At 38.2% G+C, this 26,616-nt stretch overlaps 1 non-coding gene across 1 annotated transcript; it reads left to right on the top strand.

Annotated features, from left to right (window-relative positions):
* Positions 1 to 5,611: 5,611 nt before the first annotated feature.
* Positions 5,612 to 5,715, top strand: LOC127741027 (small nucleolar RNA R71). The gene has a single exon (XR_008001879.1). It is a non-coding gene; the product is annotated as a small nucleolar RNA R71 (small nucleolar RNA).
* The last annotated feature ends 20,901 nt before the right edge of the window (positions 5,716 to 26,616 follow it).

Genomic DNA, 26,616 nt, shown 5'->3' with positions numbered 1-26,616 from the left:
GCTCCAGAAATCCATTTCGAGTGCAGGGAGATCAGATTCCAACAGCATCAGCAGTCCTTTGTTAGCCTCCTTATCAGAGTTTTGCTCAGGTCTCTCAATTTCAGCCAAAAAATACTTGAAATCACAAAAAACACAAAAACTCATAGTAAAGTCCAGAAATGTGAATTTAGCATAAAAACTAATGAAAACATCCCTAAAAGTAACTAGATCATACTAAAAACTACCTAAAAATAATGCCAAAAAGCGTATAAATTATTCGCTCATCACGCATGAAGATACTGTGTTCCTTCTGAATCTCTGCTTTCCTACTGCTTTCATCCAATCATTCTTACTTCTTTCTATGGCAAGCTATATGTAGGGCGTCACCGTTGTCAATGGCTACTTCTCATCCTCTCAGTGAAAATGGTCCAAATACTCTGTCACAGCATGGCTAATCATCTGTTGATTCTCGATCTTGTCGGAATAGAATCTATTGATTCTTTTGCGTCTGTCACTACGCCCAACAATTGCGAGTTTGAAGCTCGTCACAGTCATTCAATCCCTGAATCCTACTCGGAATACCACAGACAAGGTTTAGACTTTCTGAATTCTATAGAATGGCCGCCAATAATTCTAGCTTATACCACGAAGACTCCGATTAAGGAATCCAAGAGATACACGCTCGATCTAAGGTAGAACGGAAGTGATTGTCAGTCACGCGTTCATAAGGATGGATGATGATGAGTGTCATGGATCATCACATCCATCAGGTTGAAGTGCAGCGAATATCTTAGGATAAGAATAAGCTTGAATTGAATAGAAGAACAATAGTAATTGCATTAATTCTCGAGGTACAGCAGAGCTTCACACCTTAATCTATGGTGTGTAGAAACGCCACCGTTGAAAATACATAAGTGATGGTCCAGGCATGGCCGAGAGGCTAGCCCCCAAAACGTGATCAAAGAATCAAAAGATAATCCAAAGATGAAAATACAATAGTAAAAAGTCCTATTTATACTAGACTAGCTACTAGGGTTTACAAAAAAAAGTCTAAGTGTAGAAATCCACTTTCGAGGCCCACTTTGGTGTGTGTTTGGGCTGAGCTTAAACTTTACACGTGCAGAGGCTTTTATTGGGGTTAAACGCCAAGTTTTAACGTGTTTTTGGTGTTTAACTCTGGTTTGTGACGTGTTTCTGGTGTTTTACTCCAGAATGCAGCATGGAGCTGGCGTTAAACGCCAGTTTGCGTTGTCTAAGCTCGAACAAAGTATGGACCATTATATATTTCTGGAAAACCCTGGATGTCGAATTTCCAATGCAGTTGAGAGCGCGCCATTTGGAGATCTGTAGCCCTAGAAAATCCATCTCGAGTGCAAGGAGGTCAGAATCCAATAGCATCAGCAATCCTTTTTCAGCCTGAAACAGATTTTTGCTCAGGTCCCTCAATTTCAACCAGAAAATACCTGAAATCACAGAAAAACACACAAACTCATAGTAAAGTCCAGAAATGTGAATTTTGCATAAAAACTAATAAAAACATCTTTAAAAGTAGCTAGATCTTACTAAAAACTACCAAAAAACAATGCCAAAAAGCGTATAAATTATCCGCTCATCACAACACCAAACTTAAATTCTTGCTTGTCCCCAAGCAACTGAAAATCGAATAGGATAAAAAGAAGAGAATATACTATAAATCTCAAAATATCAATGAATATTAGTTCTAATTAGATGAGCGGGACTTGTAGCTTTTTGCTTCTGAACAGTTTTGGCATCTCACTTTATCCTTTGAAGTTTAGAATGATTGGCATCTCTAGGAATTCAAAGTTCACATAGTGTTATTGATTCTCCTAGTTAATTATGTTGATTCTTGAACACAGCTACTTTTATGAGTCTTGGCCGTGGCCCTATGCACTTTGTTTTCCAGTATTACCACCGGATACATAAATGCCACAGATACATGACTGGGTGAACCTTTTCAGATTGTGACTCAGCTTTGCTAAAGTCTCCAGTTAGAGGTGTCCAGAGCTCTTAAGCACACTCTTTTTACTTTGGATCACGACTTTAACCACTCAATCTCAAGCTTTTCACTTGGACCTGCATGCCACAAGCACATGGTTAGGGACAACTTAATTTAGCCACTTAGGCCTGGATTTATTTCCTTGGGCCCTCCTATCCATTGATGCTCAAAGCCTTAGATCCTTTTTACCCTTGCCTTTTGGTTTTAAGAGCTATTGGCTTTTTCTGCTTGCTTTTTCTTTTTCTTTTATATTTTTTTCCGCTATTTTTTTTCGCAAGCTTTGTTTTTCACTGCTTTTTCTTACTTCAAGAATCAATTTTATGATTTTTCAGATTATCAATAACATTTCTCTTGTTCATCATTCTTTCAAGAGCCAACAATTTTAACATTCATAAACAACAAGATAAAAAATATGCACTGTTCAAGCATTCATTTAGAAAACAAAAAGTATTGTCACCACATCAATATAATTAAACTAATTTCAAGGATGAATTCGAAACTCATGTACTTCTTGTTCTTTTGTATTTAAAACATTTTTCATTCAAGAAAGGTGAAGGATTCATGGAATTATTCATAGCCTTAAGACATAGACACTAGACACTAATGATCATGTAATAGAGACTCAAAACATAAACAAACATAGAACATAAAGTCAAAAAACAGAGAGATAAGAACAAGAAAGTTAAGGAATGAGTCCACCTTAGTGATGGTGGCACCTTCTCCTTAAAGGACCAATGGTGTTCTTGAGCTCCTCTATGTCTCTTCCTTGCCTCTGTTGCTTGATCCCTAGTGATTTTGGTGCTCCTATCCTTAGTTGCTCCCAATACTTGTATGGAGGAAAATGTATCCCCTGAGGTATCTCAAAGATTTCTTGATTAGGGAATTCCTCATGCTCTTGTTGAGTCCATGAGTGGGCTCTCTTGATGTGTAGTCAAATGCTCTACTACTGAGCTATGGACCCTTGAGATGAATCTCTCCATCTCCCATGACTCAGAGGTGGAAGTAATTGCTTTTCCTTTCCTCTTTTTTGAGGTTTCTCTGGCCTTAGGTGCCATCAATGGTTATGGAAAAACCAAAAAAGCTATGCTTTTACCACACCAAACTTAGAATGTTGCTCGTCCTCGAGCAAAAGAAGAAAGAATAGATGAAGAAGAAGAAGATATGGAAGAAAGGGAGAGATGTGTGGGGTTCGGCCAAGGGAGAGAAGAGATGGTTGTGTTGTGTGAAAATGAATAAGGATGGAGGGGCTATATAGTGGAGGGAGAGGGAATGGGGTTTGGTTATTTAGGGTGGGTTTAGGTGGGAAAGAGATTTTGAATTTGAAGGTAGGTAGGGTTTATGGGGAAGAGTGGATGGATGTGAGTGGTGAAGAGGTGATGGGGAAGAGAGATTGAGGTTATTGGTGAAGGGTGTTTGGGAAAGAGTGGGGTCCACAGATCCTGAGGTGTCAAGAATTTCTCTTTCCTGCACCCTTTAGGCGTGTAAAATGCCCTCTGTATGCAATCCTAGCATTTAACACCAGACTACAGCATGTTTCTGGCATTAAACGCCAGCTTCCATGCTTGTTTCTAGCGTTTAATGCCAGCTTTCCTTAGGGTGTAATCCTGGCGTTTAAACGCCAGACTGCTGCTTGTTTCTGGCGTTCAACACCAGTTTCATGCTCTGTTCTGGCGTTGAACGCCAGCCAGATGCTCCTTACTGGCGTTTAAACGCCAGTAAGCTCTTCATCCAGGGTGTGCTTTTTCTTCTGCTGTTTTTGATTCTGTTTTTTAATTTTTGCAATTGTTTTGTGACTCCACATGATCATAAACCAAATGAAATATAAGAGAACAATAGAAATATAGATAAATAAAAATTGGGTTGCCTCCCAATAAGCACTTTTTTAATGTCAATAGCTTAACAGTGAGCTCTCATGGAGCTTCACAGATGTTCAGAGCATTATTGGGACCTCCCAACACCAAACTTAGAGTTTGAATGTGGGGGTTCAACACCAAACTTAGAGTTTGGTTGTGGCCTTCCAACACCAAACTTAGAGTTTGACTGTGGGGGCTTTATTTGACTCTTTATTGAGATAAGCTTTTCATGCTTCCTCTCCATGGTTGCAGAGGAAGATCCTTGAGCTTTAAAAACAAGGTAGTCCCCATTCAATTGAAGGACTAGCTCTCCTTTGTCAACATCAATCACAACTCCTTCTGTGGCTAGGAAGGGTCTTCCAAGAATGATGAATTTATTCTCATCCTTCCCAGTGTCTAAGATTATGAAAGCAGCAGGGATGTAAAGGCCTTTAACCTTTACCAACACGTCCTCTACCAATCCATAAGCTTGTTTTATTGACTTGTCAGCCATCTCTAATGAGATTCTTGCAGCTTGTACCTCAAAGATCTCCAGTTTCTCCAATATAGAGAGTGCCATAAGATTTATACCTGACCTCAGGTCACACAGAGCTTTCTCAAAGGTTATGGTGCCTATGGTATAGGATATTAAGGATTTACCAGGATCTTGTTTCTTTTGAGGTAGAGTTTGCTGAATCCATGTATCTAGTTCACTAATGAGCAAGGGAGGTTCACCCTTCCAAGTCTCATTACCAAACAACTTGGCATTCAGCTTCAAGATGGCTCCTAGATATTGAGCAACTTGCTCTTCAGTTACATCTTCATCCTCTTCAGAGAAAGAATAGTTCTCAGAGCTCATGAATGGTAAAAGGAGGTTCAATGGAATCTCTATGGTCTCTAGGTGAGCCTCAGATTCCTTAGGTTCCTCAATTTGGAACTCCTTTTTGTTCAGAGGATGTCCCAAGGGGTTTTCCTCACTGGGATTCATGTCCTTCTCCTCTTTTGTGCTTTCGGCCATATTGATTATATCAATAGCCTTGCACTCTCTCTTTGGATTCTCTTCTGTATTGCTTGGGAGAGTACTAGGAGGGGTTTCAGTGATTTTCTTACTCAACTGGCCCACTTGTGCCTCTAAATTTCTAATGGAGGACCTTGTTTCACTCATGAAACTTAAAGTGGCCTTAGATAGATCAGAGACTATATTTGCTAAACTAGAGGGGCTCTGCTCAGAATTCTCTGTCTGTTGTTAAGAAGATGATGGAAAAGGCTTGCTATTGCTCAGCCTGTTTCTTCCACCATTATTAAAGCCTTGTTGAGGCTTTCGTTGATCCTTCCATGAGAAATTTAGATGATTTCTCCATGAGGAATTATAGGTGTTCCTATAGGGTTCACCCATGTAATTTACCTCTGCCATTGCATGGTTCTCAGGATCATAAGCTTCTTCTTCAGAAGATGCCTCTTTAGTACTGTTGGATGCATTTTGCCATCCATTCAGACTCTGAGAAATCATGTTGACTTGTTGAGTCAACATTTTGTTTTGAGCCAATATGGCATTCAGAGCATCAATTTCAAGAACTCCCTTTTTCTGAGGCATCCCATTACTCACAGGATCCTCTCAGAGGTGTACATGAATTGGTTATTTGCAACCATGTCAATGAGTTCTTGAGCTTCTGCAGGTGTTTTCTTTAGGTGAATGGATCCACCTACAGAATGGTCCAGTGACATCTTAGAAAGCTCAGATAGACCATCATAGAATATATCTAGAATGGTCTACTCTGAAAGCATGCCAGAAGGACACTTTTTGGTCAACTGCTTGTATCTTTCCCAAGCTTCATAGAGGGATTCACCATCTTTTTGCTTGAAGGTCTGAACATCTACTCTAAGCTTGCTCTGCTTTTGAGGAGGAAAGAACTTGGCCAAGAAGGCCGTGACCAGCTTATCCCAAGAGTCCAGGCTATCTTTAGGTTGTGAGTCTAACCATGTTATAGCCTTGTCTCTTACAGTAAAAGGGAAAAACATGAGCCTGTAGACTTCAGGATCTACTCCATTAGTCTCAACAGTATCACAGATCTCCAAGAATTCAGTTAAGAACTGATAGGAATCTTCTTATGGAAGTCCATAAAACTTGCAGTTCTGTTGCATTAGAGTAACTAGTTGAGGCTTCAGCTCAAAATTGTTTGCTCCAATGGCAGGGATTGAGATGCTTCTTCCATAAAAATTGGAAGTGGGTATAGTATAATCACGAAGCATCCTCCTTGCGCCTCCACCATTATTATTGGGTTCGGCCATGTCTTCTTTTTTGAGATTCTCTGTAAGGTGTTCTCTGAATTGTTGTGCTTTAGCTTCTCTTAGTTTCTTCTTCAGAGTCCTTTCAGGTTCAGGATCTGCTTCCACAATAATGTCCTTGTCCTTGCTTTTGCTCATATGAAAAAGAAGAGAACAAAAAAAGAAGAAGAATCCTCTATGTCATAGTATAGAGATTCCTTTATGTGAGTAGAAGAAGAAAAGAATAGAAGAAGGATGAGAAAAAATTCGAACACAAAGGAGAAGAGAGGGTTCAAATTTTTAGATGAGGAGAAGTGTTAGTAAATAAATAAAATAAATAGAAAGAGATGAGAAGGGGAGAATTTCGAAAATTGTTTTTAAAAAATGGTTAGCGACTTTCGAAAATTAAGAGAAGAAATAAAATTAAAATTAAAATTAAAATTTGAAACAATTAGTTAAAAAGAATTTTGAAAAAGAGGGAGGTGATTTTCGAAAATTAGAAAGAGAAAAGTGGCTAGGTGATTTTGAAAAAGATAAGAAAGAAACAAAAAGTTAATGAGTTAGTTGAAAAAGATTTGAAAATCAATTTTTGAAAAGATAAGAAGTTAGAAAAGAATTTGAAATCAAATTTTGAAAAAGATATGTTTGACAAGATATGATTGAAAAGATATGATTGAAATTTGTATTGAAAAAGATTTTATTTTTAAAATTAAAATTGATTACTTAACTAACAAGAAACTAAAAGATATGATCCTAGAATTTAAAGATTGAACCTTTCTTAACAAGAAAGTAACAAACTTCAAATTTTTAAATAAATCACATTAATTGTTAGTAAAGTTTTCAAAAATTATGAAATAAAATTAAGAAAAAGATTTTGAAATCACTAAAAAAAATTTCGAAAATACAAAAGAAAAATGAAAAAGATTTGATTTTTGAAAAAGTTTTGAAAAGATAAGATTTTTTAAAATTGAAATCTTGACTTGACTAACAAGAAACAACTAATTTCAAAAATTTTTTACTAAGTCAACCCAAAGATTTCGAAAATTAAGAGACAAATAAGGGAAATATATGTTTTTTATTTTTTAATTTTTTTATGATGCGAGAGAAAAACACAAAAATGACTCACAACATGAAAATTATGAATCAAAACACATAATGCGAGCAAGAACACTATGAATGTCAAGATGAACACCAAGAGCACTTTGAAGATCAAGATAAACATGAAGACTTATTTTTGAAAAATTTTCAAGAGAGGAAAACATTCAAGACACCAAACTTAGAAATTTTCAAAGCTTAGACACTATGAATGCAAAAATGCATAGGAAAAACAACAAAAAACACAAAACAAGAAAATATGAAGATCAAACAAGAAGACTTGTCAAGAACAACTTGAAGATCATGAAGAACACATGCATGAATTTTCGAAAAATGCAAAAGTTTTTAAAACATGCAATTGACACCAAACTTAAAAATTGGCACTAGACTCAAATAAGAAACACAAAAATATTTTTGATTTTTATGATTTTTTTCGAAAATTACTTTTTGGAAAAACGAAAACAAAGAAAAATTTTGAAAGATTTTGAAAAATTTTTTGAAAAGAAAATTACCTAATCTGAGCAACAAGATGAACCGTCAGTTGTCCAAACTCGAACAATCCTCGGCAACGGCACCAAACACTTGGTGCGCGTAAATTGTGATCATCAACAATAGCGCCAAATACTTGGAGTTCTCAAACGTGAATTACACTTTGTCACAACTTCACACAACTAACCAGCAAGTGCACTGGGTCGTCCAAGTAATACTTTACGTGAGTAAGGGTCGATCCCACGGAGATTGTTGGTATGAAGCAAGCTATGGTCATCTTGTAAATATCAGTTAGGCGGATTCAAATGGTTATAATGGTTTTCGAATATAAGATAAATAAAGCATAAAATAGAGATAGAGATACTTATGTAAATCATTGGTGGGAATTTCAAATAAGCGCATGAAGATACTGTGTTCTTTCTGAATCTCTGTTTTCCTACTGCTTTCATCCAATCATTCTTACTTCTTTCTATGGCAAGCTGTATGTAGGGCGTCACCGTTGTCAATGGCTACTTCCTATCCTCTCAGTGGAAATGGTCCAAATGCTCTGTCACAGCATGGCTAATCATCTGTCGGTTCTCGATCATGTCGGAATAGAATCCATTGATTCTTTTGCGTCTGTCACTACGCCCAACAATTGCGAGTTTGAAGCTCGTCATAGTCATTCAATCCCTGAATCCTACTTGGAATACCACATACAAGGTTTAGACTTTCCAGATTCTCAAGAATGGCCGCCAATAATTCTAGCTTATACCACGAAGACTCCAATTAAGGAATCCAAGAGATACACGCTCGATCTAAGGTAGAACGGAAGTGGTTGTCAGTCACGCGTTCGTAAGGACGGATGATGATGAGTGTCACGGATCATCACATCTATCAGGTTGAAGTGCAGCAAATATCTTAGAATAAGAATAAGCTTGAATTGAATAGAAGAACAATAGTAATTGCATTAATTCTCGAGGTACAGCAGAGCTCCACACCTTAATCTATGGTATGCAGAAACTCCACCGTTGAAAATACATAAGTGATGGTCCAGGCATGACCGAGAGGCCAGCCCCCAAAACATGATCAAAGGATCAAAAGATAATGCAAAGATGAAAATACAATAGTAAAAAGTCCTATTTATACTAAACTAGCTTCTAGGGTTTACAGAAATAAGTCTAAGTACAGAAATCCACTTCCGGGGCCCACTTTGGTGTGTGTTTCGGCTGAGCTTGAGCTTTACATGTGCAGAGGCTTCTTTTGGGGTTAAACACCAAGTTGTAACGTGTTTTTGGCGTTTAACTCTGGTTTGTGACGTGTTTCTGGCGTTTTACTCTAGAATGCAGCTTGGAGCTGGCGTTGAACACCAGTTGGTGTCGTCTAAGCTCGAACAAAGTATAGACCATTATATATTTCTGGAAAGCCCTGGATGTCTACTTTCCAACGCAGTTGAGAGCGCGCCATTTGGAGTTCTGTAGCTCCAGAAAATCCATCTCGAGTGCAGGGAGGTCAGAATCCAACAGCATCAGCAGTCATTTTTTAGCCTGAATCAGATTTTTGCTCAGGTCCTTCAATTTCTGCCAGAAAATGCCTGAAATCACAAAAAAACACACAAACTCATAGTAAAGTCCAGAAATGTGAATTTTGCATAAAAACTAATAAAAACATTCCTAAAAGTAGCTAGATCCTACTAAAAACTACCTAAAAATAATGCAAAAAAGCGCATAAATCATCCGTTCATCACTTGTGTTCTTAGCTCAAAAACATGATCCACAAGATATATAATTCAAGCAAGTTTTATGAAAAAGTTTTTCACTCAAATTTATTGGTGCCCTATAGATAGAATTCTTGGAAAATCTCATTATTTTAACTAAGCTTATTGTGAATATATATAAAAAAATAAGAAAATACAAGTAAAAGTCCTAAAAACCTAGAATGAAATGAAAAAGTGTTGAGATTAGAAACTTGTCACCCAAAATCATCGACCGGTCGGACGACCTCCCCATACTTAAAAGTTTGCACCGTCCTTGGTGCACTCAAAGATGAGTAAGGGGGTACGGTGACTCTCCGGATTGCTACCTTCAGCTGGTAGATCAATCGGTGCTGCGTGTTCTTAGTCTTGTTTCCGCTATTGCTTGTGGTGCATTCATCATGAAAAACAAAAATATAACACCATAAGATGAGAATATATCAAAGCAAGGAAGCATACCTTGTTGGAATGAGGTAGATCACTAGAATTGAGTGAGTGAATTGGTGTAACATTTATGAAAATAGGGATGTGAGTTCTAAATTAGGCACCTTTTAAAACACACATTAGCATAAAAAGCAATGTCACAAAAGAAGCATGCACTTCACTTATTCTAGTGTGCTTGAGATGCTTTAAGTAAACTTGTAAGGTAAAACAAGTATTAAAGAAGCATGAGAGCATTCAAGCTATAACATGTGGACGTATGTGATCAATAAGCACAATGCATTAAGATAAATACACAACATCCATCAAGAAATTGCCTAATCGAGGAAAAGGATGGAAATTACATGTTGGCCAAATCATGCAATTCAAAAAGATTAAACATGCTTGAAGACAAATCTAATGTACTTGGTATTCACCAATTGAAGCATAAACAACTCAAAACCAAGTAGCAAGGTATAACCTCAACTAAAGAGTCCAACAATGATCATCAAAAAATAAGCATGCTAAAATGGCATGTAGTTAATGGTAAGCAGCAATGTATAGTAAACAGAGTCCATAATCCAATACTTGTAATGAAAAAGAGAAAAGAAGATGAGGACTAGACTAAGTAACTAACTAACAACTAACTATCTCACTAATTACTAACTAAAATAAATGGTTATCAATGGTGTTTGGGAGTGTTGGATGAGGGGTAGAAGAAGGGAAGAAGAAAGAAGGAGGAAAGAAATGGAAAGAGGAGAAGAAAAGAGATGTGCTGAAGGAAGGACATCCGCGCGTATGCGGGCATGGCGCGTGCGTGCGGGTGGTGGTGTAATGGAAGCGACGCGTACTCATACATGGCGCGTCCGCATCGATGGCTTATTTCGAGAGTGGCGCGTACGCGCGAGTTGGTTTGTGCCTCGGGCACAGTGCGCGCACAGTGCGGGCATAACTCTCGGGTCAATGTATGGAGGCATGAAATTTTGCAATCCACGCGTACGCACGCATGGCGTGCGCGCGTGGATGGTCCAAAATGCTTGATGCACGAGTACGCGCACAGTGCGCATACGCGTGGATGGTGCTCTGTTTTTCAAAATATTTTCTATGTTTTTGCACCAATCCAAGCATTCTAAACATCCAAACAGCTACCAAAACACCTTAGAACCTTATTTAACATACTAAACTATCAAATATACTCAACAAACTAATCAAAACATGAAGTTAAGCTAATTCTACCAATATTTACAAAAGAAAAAATGAAATGATATTACCATGGTGGGGTGTCTCCCACCTAACACTTTTGTTTATTGTCCTTAAGTTGGACATATGGGGAGCTCCTCTAAAGGTGGCTTGTGCTTGTATTCATCTTGGAACTTCCACCAATGCTTGGTTCTCTATTGTGCCCCAAGATTCCTCATGGATTGAGCCGAGTCTTGATGGAGTTCTTCACAAGCTTGGGGCTCCCAAAGTTGGTCCTCGTCTTGTGATCTGGGATCCCATACTTTATTTTCACACCCGTCTTGAAGTTGATTATCATTAGTCCAACCGGGTGGTGAGTAAGGTGAATTCTCAATAAAGTGGCCAACAATCCTCCTAGACACCTCTAGTTGAGCACTACTCCAACCTTTATATCTCATGTTTGAAGCATCAACCATAATGAGCCTGGATTTGCAACGCCAACCACAAAACATTTTTCTTTTACGCTTTATCCCACAAAGCTCCCTAAGTTGACCATGCGTTTCAAGCAAGCCATACTCAAGTGGGACAATAAAGCTAATAGAAATGAGTTTTACCCACTCAAGTGAAGGAGTAGATGGCAACTTAGGAAAAGATGATTCCAAGGTTCTTGACAAAGCGTATTCCACTCCCATCCTTCTATTTCTAACGACTTCCACCTCCTCACAAGATCTCTTAATCTCAATCCTTTGTTCAACAATTTTATCTAACTCTTTTCCCTTACTCAATTCATAAATGGGAGGGTGAGAGAAATTTACCTCCACATTACTTTCCATCTCATCGGGAGAAGGTTCTTCAAGTTCAAAGGATCTACCACCACTAGAATTTGATGCTTGCTCTTCATTGCCATGGGAACTCAATTCTTGTTCTATCCCATCCAAGTCTTCATATGAAATATGCCTTGGAGGTTGTGCACATCCCTCCTCAACATCAATTTCAATCTTCTTGGAGTGGTCTTCTTCAACTCTAGGTCCCCATGGAGGTTCCACATCTCCTAAGTCTTCAACCATTTATTCCTTTTCTTCGATAATCCTAGCTCCCTCCAATTGTTCCAACACAAAGTAACTTCCCTCATTTCCCACTGGAGTTTCTAATCTCTCCTTCATGCTATGTTCTTCATTCGATTCTCCACATGTAGCCATGGGAGTTCCTTTAGTGTTCAAGCATTGGAAGGCTAATTGATTTGTTACTGCATCCAAGGCGGCCATGAAATTTTGCACATCCCTTTTCATCTCTTCTTGCCCTTGAACAAGAACACCAAGGGTTTCATCCATTAGAGATTGGGGTCGGTGGAAGGGTTCATCATTTTGGGAGAAGGGTTCATAATAGGAAGGTGGTTCATCATAGTAATGATGTGGTGGTTCTATGTACTCCATTTGTTCCTTTTGTTGCTCAACACACTCCAATCTATTGTTCTCAAGTTGAGATTCTATAATCCCCTTCATGCTTCCCTCATCGATTATTCCTCCACAATCATCCTTGGACATATGGTATGAGTCCCATGCATCTAACTTTTCATGGACGGTTGCTTGAAGTCGATCCATTGCTTCCTTGAAAGATGGACATGGATATTCTTCCATGGAGGTTGTGGTGGAAGGTAGAATTCATCTTGTGGTTGAAAGTTTTTACACATTGGAGGTGGTTCATCTTGGTCATAATATGGAGAAGGTGGCTCTTGGAAGTATTGAGGTTGGAATGGTGGTGGTTCAATATGTGGCTCACATGGCTCAAAAGGTGGTTGGTATGGTGGATATGGATTAGGGTCATATGAAGGTGGTTAGTAAGAAGGGGCTTGTGAGTATGGTTGAGGGTTATGTTGAGGATATGGCTCATAGGCATATGGTGGTGGTTCTTGAAAGTCACAAGTGGATTCACCATACCAATTGGATGGACATGCATCATAGAATGACTCTTCTTCATAGTGCATTGGCGGAGGTTGTCGCCATAAAGATTGATCATATGCGTATGGCTCCTCCCACCTTTGGTTGTCCCATCCTTGATACACATCTTCATTGTAGCTCCCATTTCCTACAACATAATTGTAACCAAGCTCGTAGCCAAAGTGAGAATCCATGATAGCAAGAGAAAAGGAACATAAAATCAAATGAAAAATAAGGAAAACCAAATCCAAAGACTAGAAAATACTAACAATAGCAAAAATCAAGCTATTCACAATATTCACATATATACAATAACCAATAACATAACACCATTGCAAATCCCCGGCAACGGCGTCATTTTGATGATTGGATTTTTGACGGTTTAGAATTCACAAATGAATTCTCGTTGCAAGTATAGTTTCTAAACCAACAAAGAATCCTTTCATACAAAAGATTGTTTATCACTAAAACAAATCCCTAAAATTATAAACTGAAGTATTTAAACCTCAGGTCGTTCTCCCTAGGAATTGCAATAAAGTGTTCTTATTATTGGTTATGAGATATTTTGGGGTTTTGAGATTTTAGACAAGAAATATAAATTGCAAAGAAAATAAACTAACAACTAACAAAACTCTTGGCAAGATATGAGAACTAGAAGTCCTATCCTAGTTATCCTCCTCAATTGTGACCACAAATTGTTCATTGCTGCCACTTAGTTAACCTCTAACCATGGAGGAAAGTAAAGTGGATGAATCAATTTGATTCCTCAAGTCCTAATCAACTCCTAAAGGAAAGACTAGGTTTAGAGGCATTCAAATCAATTAGCAACTTCTAATTATCAATCAACAAAGGAATTAGATAACTCAAGAGTCACTAATTACTCAACCGAAGCCAAGAGGAACAAAATCTATACTAAAATCCAACCATGCATTTCATCAAACACTTGGAAGGTACAAAAGAAAAGCATAGTAAATTGATAACAACAATAAAATCTAACAACAATTATTGCAATGAATTAACAACAACAATTAAAAAAAACACAATTACTATGAATTACCTCTAATTGAATTGAAAGAAAATAAAAGGAACAAGAGTAGATCTACAACAAAGCATAGGAACAACATAAAGGAAATTACAACAAAAGAATGGAAGAATGATGAACAACAAAGAATTGAGAAGTAGAAGAAGATGAAAGCAATGATTAAAACCTAGATCTAAGATCTAAACCTAATCCTAATCCTAATCCTAATCCTAGAGAGAAGTGAGAGCTTCTCTCTCTAAAACTACTTCTAACTAATCCTAATGTGTGGAAATGATCAAAAGTCCCTTTTGCTCTTCAATCCTTGGCTTTAAATAGCATCTTTGGTGCCAAAGTTGGTTGGGATTGGGCCCCACAACTCCTGAGAACTTGTTGGGCACAAATTCAATAAAAAATCAAGTATCAGCATCGACGCGTACGCGCACAGCACGCGTACGCATCCACGGGCCATTTCGCAAGGTGCGCGTAAGCGCCTGGTGCACGCGCGCATCCTTTGGCGAGTTCAACTATTTGGCTTTTCATGATTTCTCCACTTTGCATGCTTTCCTCTTCACTCCTTTGATCCATTCCTAGCCTTTTTAATCTGAAATCACTAACAAACACATCAAGGCATCTAGTGGAATCAAAGGGAGATTAAAATCATCAAGTTAAAGGCATAAAAAGCATGTTTTCACACCTAAGCACAAATAAGGAGACAATCACAAAATCATGCTAATTCATTGAATTAATGTGTGTAAAAGGTGTTAAAATCTCCTAAAATCAATACAAGATAAACCCTACAATAGGGTTTATCACCACCTCAAAGGCGGCTGGTCACAAGATAGATAATCTCACCAAAGATAAGATAAAGATAACAAACTTATCCCAAGAGTCCAGGCTATCTTTAGGTTGTGAGTCCAACCCTGTTCTAGCTCTGTCTCTTACAGCAAAAGGGAAAAGCATGAGCCTGTAGACTTCATGATCTACTCCATTAGTCTTAACAATATCACAGATCTGCAAGAACTCAGTTAAAAACTGATAGGGATCTTCTGATGGAAGTCCATGAAATTTGCAGTTCTGTTGCATTAGAGCAACTAGTTGAGGTTTCAGCTCAAAATTGTTTGCTCCAATGGCAGGGATTGAGATGCTTCTTCCATAAAATTGGAAGTAGGTGTAGTATAATCACCAAGCATCCTCCTTGTATTATTGTTGTTGTCATTATTTTCGGCTGCCATCTCCTCTTCTTTTTCGAAAATTTCTGTAAGGTTTTCTCTGGATTGTTGTATTTCAGCTTCTCTTAGTTTCTTCTTCAGAGTCCTTTCAGGTTCAGGATCTGCTTCAACAAGAATGTTCTTGTCCTTACTCCTGCTCATATGAAAAAGAAGGGAACAGAAAATAATAATAGGGATCCTCTTTACCACAGTAGAGAGATTCCTTTATGTGAGTAGAAGAAAATAAGAAGAAAATCCGAACACAGGTAGAGGGGAGAAGAGGGTTCGAATTTTGAGTAGAAGAGAAGTGTTAATAGATAAATAAATAAATAGAAGAAGATGAGAGAGAGGAGTTTTCGAAAATTAACTAAAATAAAAGAAAAATATTTTTGTTTTTATTTTAAATTAAAGTTAAAATTCGAATTTATAAAAAGGAATAAAATTAAAATTTAAAACAATTAGTTAAATAAAAAGATTTTCAAAAATTAGAGAGAGAAAAGTAGTTAGGTGGTTTTAAAAAAGATAAGAAATAGTAAAACAAACAAAAAGTCAATTAGTTAGTTGAAAAAGATTTGAAAATCAATTTTGAAAAGATAAGAAGTTAGAAAAGATTTTGAAGTTGATTTTGAAAAAGATATGCTTTAAAAAGATATGATTGAAAATATATAGTTAAAAAAGATTTGATTTTTTAAAATTGATTACTTGACTAACAAGAAACTAAAAGGTATGATTCTAGAAATTAAAGATTGAACCTTTCTTAACAAAAAAGTAACAAACTTCAAATTTTTTAATAAATCACACTAATTGTTAGTAAAGTTTTTGAAAATCATGAAATAAAGATAAGAAAAAGATTTTGAAAATCAATTTTAAAAATTTTTTGAAAATAACAAAAGGAAAAAGAAAAGATTTGATTTTGAAAAAGATTTTGAAAAGATAAGAATTTTAAAATTGAAATCTTGACTTGACTAACAAGAAACAACTTATTTTAAAAATTTTTGACTAAGTCAACCCAAAGATTTCGAAATTTATGAGTAAAATAAGAGAAAGATATTTTTTATTTTTGAATTTTTAATGAGGAGAGAGAAAAAACACAAATATGACCCAAAACATGAAAATTTTGGATCAAAACCAATGATGCATGCAAGAACACTATGAATGTCAAGATGAACACAAAGAATATTATGAAGATCATAGTGAACATCAAGAACTTATTTTGGAAAAATTTTCAAGAAAAGAAAAACATGCAAGACACCAAACTTAAAAATTGACTCTAGACTCAAACAAAAAGCATAAATTTTTTTTTTGTTTTATGATTTTATAATTTTTTTGTATTTTTTGAAAATTATTTTTGGAAAAACGAAAAAGAGAAAAAAATTTTGAAAGATTTTTGAAAACTTTTTGAAAAGAAAATTACCTAATCTGAGCAACAAGATGAACCGTCAGTTGTCCAAACTCAAACAATCCCCAGCAATGGCGCCAAAAACTTGATAGGCAAAATTGTGATTCATACTTTTCACAACTTGAACAATTCCTAGCAATGGCTTCAAAAACTTGGTGCACAATACTATGGTTCACACACATTCTTCACAACTTCGCACAACTAACCAGCAAGTGCACTGGGTCGTCCAAGTAATAAACCTTACGTGAGTAAGGGTCGATCCCACGGAGATTGTTGGTATGAAGCAAGCTATGGTCATCTTGTAAATCTCAGTCAGGCGGATTCTAATGGTTATAATGGTTTTCGAATATAAAGAAAAATGAAGCATAAAATAGAGTTAGAGATACTTATGTAATTCATTGGTAGGAATTTTAGATAAGCGCATGAAGATACTGTGTTCCTTCTGAATCTCTGCTTTCCTACTGCTTTCATCCAATCATTCTTACTCCTTTCCATGGAAAGCTGTATGTTGGGGATCACTATTGTCAATGGCTACCATCCATCCTCTTAGTGAAAATGGTCCAGGTGCGCTGTCACCGCATGGCTAATCATCTGTCGGTTCTCGATCATGTAAGAATAGGATTTACTATCCTTTTGCGTTGTCACCACGCCCTACAGTCGCGAGTTTGAAGCTCGTCACAATCATTCAATCCCTGAATCCTACAAGGAATACCACAGACAAGGTTTAGACTTTCCAGATTCTTAAGAATATTGCCAATGGATTCTAGCTTATACCACGAAGATTCTGATTAAGGAATCCAAGAGATATTCATTCAAGCTTATTTGCATGTAGAACGAAAGTGGTTGTCAGGCACACGTTCATAAGTGAGAATGGTGACGAGCGTCACATAATCATCACATTCATCAGGTTCTTGGGTGCGAATGCATATCTTAGAATAAGAATAAACGTGCTTAATCTATGGTGTGTAGAAACTCCACCGTTGAAAATACATAAGTGATAAAGGTGTTCATTGGTTCCGGCCCCAGAGAGGGAACCAGGATAACCCCCGACTCTAATACAATAGTAAAAAGTTCTACTTATACTAAACTAATTACTAGGGTTTACCGAAAAAAGCCTAAGTGTAGAAATCCACTTCCGGGGCCCACATTGGTGTGTGCTTGGGCTGAGCTTGAGATTTACACGTGCAGAGGCTTCTCTTGGGGTTAAACGCCAAGTTGTAACATGTTTTTAGCGTTTAACTCTGGTTTGTGATGTGTTTCTGGCGTTTTACTCCAGAATGCAGCATGGAACTGGAATTTAACGCCAGTTTCTGTCGTCTAAACTCGAATAAAGTATGAACTATTATATATTGCCGAAAAGCCCTGGATGTCTACTTTCCAACGCAATTGAGAGCGCGCCATTTAGAGTTCTGTAGCTCCAGAAAATCCATTTCGAGTGCAGGGAGATCAGAATCCAACAGCATCTGTAGTCCTTTTCAGCCTCCTATCAGATTTTTGCTCAGGTCCCTCAATTTCAGCCAGAAAATACCTGAAATCATAGAAAAACATACAAACTCATAGTAAAATTCAGAAATGTGAATTTTGCATAAAAACTAATAAAAACATCCCTAAAAGTAGCTAGATCCTACTAAAAACTACCTAAAAATAATGTCAAAAAGCATATAAATTATTCGCTCATCAGTAGCCCTTATGAGGACCAAGACCCATTCACAAAGGAGATCATGAAAGATAAAGTCCCAAAGAACTTCAAAGCCCCCGACATGACCCTGTACGACGGTATGTCAGATCCGAGCCATCATCTCAGCAATTTTAGAAGTCGGATGTATCTCACGGATACCTCGAATGCAATCCGTTGCAAAGCCTTCTCGACCACCTTAACCAAAACGGCCATAAAGTGGTTCGACAGCCTGCCATCAAGGTCGATTGCGAGCTTTGATGACCTTGCCAAAAAGTTCCTAGCTAGGTTTTCCATCCAGAAGGACAAGGCCAAGCACGCTCCAAGCCTACTAGGGATTAAACAAGGAGATAGGGAAAGCCTCCGCAGTTACATGGAGAGATTTAATAAAGCATGCCTGGACATACAGAATCTCTCTACAGAAGCAGCAATTATGGGACTTATCAATGATCTACGAGAAGGACCCTTTAGCCACTCTATATCCAAAAAACACCCAACATCTCTGAACGAAGTACAAGAGCGGGCGAAAAAATACATCAATATGGAGGAGAAATTTTGATTGGGAGAAGCCCCAAAGTCCAAACCCTCCTACCCTTCTTGCGATAAGGATAAAGAGTCTAGGAATAAAGAAGACAAACCCACTGAGAAACCTAGAAAGTACCACAACTACACCCCTCTCCGGGTGTCCCTTGTGGATGTCTATCTTGTGGATGTCTATCGAGAGATATGCAACACGGAGAAGATCGCACCCCCTCGTCCGATTAAGCACAAAAGGAGAGGAAGTCGGGCAGAGTACTGCAAATACCACCGAATCTATGGGCACCCTACCAATGAGTGCTACGACCTGAAGAATGTCATAGAAAAGTTAGCCCACGAAGAGAGATTAGATCAATTCCTTGCCAGCACAAGAGACGAGCCGAAAAAAAGAAGAAGGGATGAAGAGGGAGGACGAGTTGAACGCCCCCTTCACACCCCTGAAAGACATATCACATGATCAACGAAGGATTCGCAGGCGGAGGGATCTCCAAGTCATCCCATAAAAGACACCTTAAAGAGGTGTACCACATCAGAGACAGCAACAAGTCGCCCGACCTTCCCACTATTACCCTCACTCAAGAAGACGCCACAGGCATCATCTCTGGGCATGACGACTCTGTGTTCATTACGATCGTATTAGTTAATGCCAACCTCCATTGAACACTGGTTGACCAAGGAAGCTCTGCGGATATACTGTTCAAATCAGCCTTCGACAAACTTGGCCTACAAGAAAAAGAGCTCAGAGCATACCCAAATAGTTTATTCAGACTCGAAGACGCCCCGATCCAGCCACTAGGGTACATCTCACTACACACAACCTTTGGAAAAGGAATAAAGTCTAGGACGCTAAGTATTGATTACATCGTGGTCGACGTGAGCTCAGCCTACAACGTCCTAATAGGTCGGACAATGCTAAACTAGCTCGTCGCAGTGGTCTCCACTCCACATCTGTGCATGAAGTTCCCAACGAAGATTTCAAGATTTCAAGAATGTGAACAAGCCTTCCAAGATTTCAAGAAGTTTCTAGGGCAACCACCTATCCTTTCCCGACTACGGGAAAGCGAGGAACTAATCCTATACTTTGTAGTAGGAAGTTGGGCAATAGCTTCAGCATTAGTCAGAGAAGACGAAAGTGGGCAACAACCCATCTACTTCATCAGTAAGGCTCTACAAGGGGCTGAACTAAACTATCAAAAGATTTTGCCTACGCCCTTATACTCACTTCTCGATGACTCCACCCATATTTTCAAACTCACACTATCATAGTAAGGACCAACAAACCCATAAAAGGTATCTTACAGAAAATAGATCTAGCTGGAAGAAACCTACAGTGGACAGTCGAGTTATCCGAATTTGACCTCAAATACGAGGCTAGGATAGCCATTAAGTCACAATATCTGGCCGACTTCATTACAGAATATACTGACACCCCGGGTACCCCCACAGAGTGGAGCCTTTACGTAGATGGCTCCTCGAACAAAATTGGGAGTGGCACAGGTGTAATTCTAGAAAGCGACCAGGAAACACAAATCGAGATCTCATTAAAATTCGAGTTTCCTGCCTCCAATAGCCAAGCCGAATACGAGGCCCTACTGGTTGGTTTGAAGCTAGCTAGGGAGGTAGGAATTTAAAAGCTCGCCATCTTTAGCGACTCACAGGTAGTCACCTCACAAGTAAAATGGAGCTATCAAGCTAAGTATTCCACCATGCAAAAATACCTGGACAAAACCAAAGAACAGCTCAGACAATTTAGGGGATATGAAGTCCGACATATACCTCGAGAATAAAATGCCCGAGCAGATGCACTTTTGAAACTAGCTGGTGCACGAAAATGAAACTCACACTATGTAATTCCGCACAACTAACCAGCAAGTGCACTGGGTCGTCCAAGTAATACCTTACGTGAGTAAGGGTCGATCCCACGGAGATTGCCGGCTTGAAGCAAGCTATGGTTATCTTATTATTCTTAGTCAGGATACCAATAGGGTTCTTTAGTTTCAGTTGTAAAAAGTGAAAGAGCATGAAATGAGTATTTGTTACACAGTAATGGAGAATGTGTTGGAGTTTTGGAGATGCTTTGTCTTCTGAATCTCTGCTTTTTCCCTGTCTTCTTTTTCACGCACGCAAGGTTCCTCCTATGGCAAGCTGTGTGTTAGTGGATCACCATTGTCAATGACTACCATCCGTCCTCTCAGTGAAAATGGTCCAGGTGCACTGTCACCGCACGGGTAATCATCTGTCGATTCTCACTCATGCTGGAATAGGATCCATTAATCCTTTTGCGTCTGTCACTACGCCCAACCCTTGTGAGTTTAAAGCTCATCACAGTCATTCAATCCCTGAATCTTAATTGGAATACCACAGACAAGGTTTAGACTCTTCGGATTCTCAAGAATGCTGCCAATGGATTTTAGCTTATTCCACGAAGATTCTGATTAAGGAGTCCAAGAGATACTCATTCAATCGAAGGTAGAACGGAAGTGGTTGTCAGGCACACGTTCATAGATTGAGAATAGTGATGAGTGTCATGGATCATCACATTCATCATATTGAAGTACGAATGAACATCTTAGAGAGAAACAAGCGTGTTTGAATAGAAAACAGAAATAATTGCATTTAATTCATCGAGACGCTGCAGAGCTCCTCACCCCCAACAATGGAGTTTAGAGACTCATGCCATCAAAGAGTACAAAGTTCAGATCTAAAATGTCATGAGATACTAAATAAGTCTCTAAAAGTAGTTTAAATACTAAACTAGTAACCTAGGTTTACAGAAAATGAGTAAACTAAGATAGATAGTGCAAAAATCCACTTCTGAGGCCCACTTGGTGTGTGCTGGGGCTAAGACTTGAGCTTCTCACGTGCCTGGGCTGTTTCTGGAGTTAAATGTCAGGTTCTAACTTGTTTCTGGTGTTTAACTCCAACTTGTAACCTGTTTCTGGCGTTCAACACCAGAATGCAACATGGAACTGGCGTTAAACGCTAGTTTACATGGCTTATCTTCGAGCAAAGTATGGACCATTATATATTGATGGAAAGCCCTAGATGTGTACTTTGTAACCCAATTAAGATCTTGCCAATTGAACTCATGTAGCTCAAAAAAATTCATTCCGAGTGCAGGGAGGTCAGAATCCAACAGCATCAGCAGTCCTTTTTCAGCCTGAATGAGATTTTTGCTCAGCTCCCTCAATTTCAGCCAGAAAATACCTGAAATCATAGAAAAACACACAAACTCATAGTAAAGTCCAGAAATATAATTTTTTCCTAAAAACTAATAAAAATATACTAAAAACTAACTAAAACATACTAAAAACTACATGAAATTACCCCCAAAAGCGTATAAAATATCTGCTCATCACAACACCAAACTTAAATTGTTGCTTGTACCCAAGAAACTAGATAAATAAAATAGGATAAAAAGAAATCAAGAAGCAATAATATCTCAGAGTTTTAAGTGAAGCTCAGATTCTAATTAGATGAGCGGGACTAGTAGCTTTTTGCTTCCGAACAGTTTATGTATCTCACTTTATCCTTTGAAATTTAGAATGATTAGCATCCATAGGAACTTAGAATTCAGATAGTATTATTGATTCTCCTAGTTTAGTATGTTGATTCTTGAACACAACTACTTTATGAGTCTTGGCCGTGGCCCTAAGCACTTTGTTTTCCAGTATTACCACCGGATACATAAATGCCACAGACACATAACTGGGTGAACCTTTTCAGATTGTGACTTAGCTTTGCTAAAGTCCCCAATTAGAGGTGTCCAATGTTCTTAAGCACACTCTTTTGCTTTGGATCATGACTTTAACCACTCGGTCTCAAGCTTTTCACTTGGACCTGCATGCCACAAGCTCATGGTTAGGGACAGCTTGATTTAGCCGCTTAGACCTGGATTTATTTCCTTGGGCCCTCCTCTCCATTGATGCTCAAAGCCTTGGATCCTTTTCACCCTTGCCTTTTGGTTTAAAGGGCTATTGGCTTTTTCTACTGCTCCTTCTCTTTTTTTTCACTGCTTTTTCTTGCTTCAAGAATCAATTTCATGATTTTCCAGATCAACAATAATATTTCTCTTGTTCATCATTCTTTTAAGAGCCAACAATTTTAACATTCATAAAATTCGATATCAAAAATATGCACTGTTCAGGCATTCATTCAGAAGACAAAAAGTATTGCCACCACATATAAATAATTAGAATTTTCCTTATTAAAAACTCGAAAAAATATTGCCTCCCTATTCTAAAAATCTGCTATTTTATTTATGTTTGATGATGATGAGAAAAATAAATTATAGCTTAATTGGAGATAAAATTAAAATAGATATACTAATTACTACTACTCATTTATAACTTCTAAGATAAATTCTTAATAAGAACAATTATCACAGAGTTAAGACCAAGATTAGGACTCAACAACCTTTATTTTGGGAGGTGGATGCTCCTTTAATCTGTGGGGTGCTTGGCCCTACAAGAGACAGCTTTTGACGCTTCAGTTGCTTCAGTTCACGCCCTTGTTCTTCTTGTTCCCTAAGCAGTTTGCAAAGCATGCTACTTTGATTTTGCTGTTCTTCCTTTAGTTGCTCCATAACTTCTTGCAACTTGGTGACAGATGCTTCAAGACGCTCCCAGTATTCAATTTGAGGGATTTCCGGGAGGAACTCCTGTGCTTTCCTCTTGATGGGGTAGTCATGCACTTGTTGTCCTTCCATTGACTTTTTGGTGATTAGTCGCTCAACTGAGATATACTCAGTTACTCCCATCTTCACCCTAGCATGTTTACATAGCATAGAGATTAAGCTTGGATAAGCCAATTTGGCATCTTTGGAGTTCTTGTTTGCAATTGTGTAAAGTTCACAAGAGATCAGCTGATGAACTTCCACTTCTTTTCCCAACATAATGCAATGGATCATTAATGCTCTTTTGATGGTGAATTCAAAGCGATTGCTAGTGGGCAGTATAAAATGCCCAATGAAGTCCAGCCAGCCTCTGGCGACTAGTTTGAGATCTTCTCTCTTGAGTTGGTTTGGGACTCCTTTTGTGTTGGTTGTCCACTTGGTTCCAGGGAAGCATATGTCCTCTAAGATTTTGTCCAAGCCCTTATTTGGTCTCATCATTCTCCTATTAAAGGAGTCTGGGTCATCTTGCAGTTGAGGGAGCTTGAAGATCTCTCTTATTTTGTCAGGGTGGACATGAACAATCTTCCCTCTGACCAGAGTTCGATAGTCATAGAAGACGGTTCCAGCTATTCTCTGCCTGTCTGTTTGCCACAGATTAGAATAGAATTCCTGAACCATGTTTCTTCCCACCTTTGTTTCAGGAATAGCAAGGATTTTCCAGCTCCTGTTTCGAATTTGCTCTTGGATCTCCGGATATTTGTCTTCTTTCAGATCGAATTTAACTTCTGGGATCATTGACCTTAGACCCATTATTTTGTAGTAATGGTCTGAATATTCTTTGGTTAAGAACTTCCCTAGATTCCAAAGTGGTTTTGGAATGTTCTCTTTCTTGCCTCTTGAAATGGTTTGTTTTCCCTTAGGAGCCATGATCTTAGTGGGTATCGGTTTAGTGATCACGGATAAACACACCAAACTTAGATGTTTGCTTGTCCTCAAGCAAAAGAAAGGAAAGGAGAGGGATGGATGGAGAGCCAAGTTCGAACTGTGAAGGAGAGGGAGAGGCCGAACTAGGATTTAAAGGGAAGGGGGTGGGTTTTCGAAAATTTTGAAGAAGATATGATTTGTAAAAGATAAGTATGATAGGAAAAATATGCAATTTAAAATTGAAAAGATATGAAAGATATTTGAAAAGATAAATCTGAATTTTGAAAAGAAGATATGATGAGTTTAAAAAGATTTGAGAAGAATTTAAAAAGATTTGAAAAGAATTCAAAAAGATAATTGAGTTTTGAAAAAGATTTAAAAAGAAGTTGAAGAGGATTTAAAAAAGATTTATGTTTAGAATTAAGATACATTTGATATCTTTGAAAAGGGATTTGAAAAATTAGGATTTGTAATATGTTTATGCAAGAAATTATGGATAGAAACATGAAAATTTGAAAAAAAAATCAAGTTGGGAACAAAAACTTCCTCCCTTCCACAATCCTGGTATTAAATGCCCAATTGCTGCATGTTTTGGGCATTTAACACCCAGTTGGTGCTTGGTTTGGGCGTTTAACGCCCAACTGTTGCTTTTGACTGGCGTTAAACGCCAGAAACTCCTTTATCACTGGGCGTTTTTCTGAACCCCCAGGATGCTGTAAATCTGGCGTTAAACACCCAGAAGCTACTTCTTGATGGAGTTTAACGCCCAGATGGCTATCTCTACTGGCGTTAAACGCCCAGTAGATGCTTCTTTTGGGTGTTTAACACCCAAAATAGCTCTTACTGGTTTTTTCGCACCAGTGAGCTTCTTTTTGCTATTTTATCCTCTGAATCCTTCTGTAACTCTGTGAACTCATGCAATTGCTATTTTACCTTGAAGATAATTAATATGAACCTATAAAATTCAATTAATTAACAAATAAGCTTTGTTAATGGCTGGGTTACCTCCCAGTAAGCGCTTCTTTATTGCCTTTAGCTGGACTATTACTGAGCTTTAATCAAGTCTCAGTTTTCAGCATTCTTGCTCAAAATTGCTTTCAAGATAATGTTTGACTCTTTGTCCATTAACAATGAACTTCTTGTTAGAATCATTATCCTGAAGCTCTACGTATCCATATGGTGACACACCTGTAATCACATATGGTCCTCTCCACAGGGATTTCAATTTCCCGGGGAATAATCTGAGCCTAGAATTAAATAGTAGAACTTTCTACCCTGGCTCAAAGACTCTGGATGATAGCTTCTTATCATGCCATCTTTTTGCTTTCTCTTTGTAAATTTTTGCATTTTCGAAAGCATTGAGTCTGAATTCCTCTAGCTCATTTAACTGGAGCAATCATTTTTCTCCAGCTAACTTGGCATCAAGGTTTAGGAATCTGGTTGCCCAGTAGGCCTTATATTTTAGTTCCACTGGCAAGTGACAGGCTTTTCCATACACAAGCTGGTATGGAGAGGTCCCTATAGGGGTCTTGAATGCTGTTCTTTATGCCCACAGAGCATCATCCAAGCTTCTTGCCCAATCCCTTCTACGGTTAATCACAGTTCGTTCCAGGATTTTTTTAAGTTCCCTATTAGAGACTTCAGCTTGCCCATTTTTCTGTGGATGATATGGAGTTGCCACCCTGTGGCTAACTCTATACCGAACCATAGTAGAGTAAAGCTGTTTATTGCAGAAATGAGCGCCCCCATCACTGATTAGTATTCTAGGGACACCAAATCTGCTGAAGATATGTTTCTGGAGAAATTTCAGCACTGTCTTAGTATCATTAGTGGATGTTGCAATAGCTTCCACCCATTTGGATACATAATCCACTGCCACCAGAATAGAAGTGTTTGAGTATGATAGTGGGAAAGGTCCCATGAAGTCAATACCCCATACATCAAACAACTCAATCTCCAAGATCCCTTGTTGAGACATGGCATAACTGTGAGGAAGATTGTCAGATCTTTGGCAACTGTCACAATTAAGTACAAACTCTCGGGAGTCTTTATAGAGAGTAGGATAATAGAAGCCACATTATAGGACTCTTGTGGCTGTTCGTTCACTTCCAAAATGTCCTCCATATTGTGATCTATGGCAATGCCAGAGGATCTTCTATGCTTCTTCTTTAGGCACACATCTACGAATTACTCCGTCTGTACATCTTTTGAAGAGATATGGTTTATCCCAAAGATAGTACTTTGCATCCGTGATCAATTTCTTTGATTGCTGCCTACTATACTCTTTGGGTA

This window comes from Arachis duranensis, chromosome 7, assembly GCF_000817695.3.
Source record: "Arachis duranensis cultivar V14167 chromosome 7, aradu.V14167.gnm2.J7QH, whole genome shotgun sequence".
Lineage (NCBI taxonomy): Eukaryota > Viridiplantae > Streptophyta > Magnoliopsida > Fabales > Fabaceae > Arachis > Arachis duranensis.
Note: the sequence above shows the minus strand (reverse complement) of the source record. Positions and strands in the feature narration are given on the sequence as shown.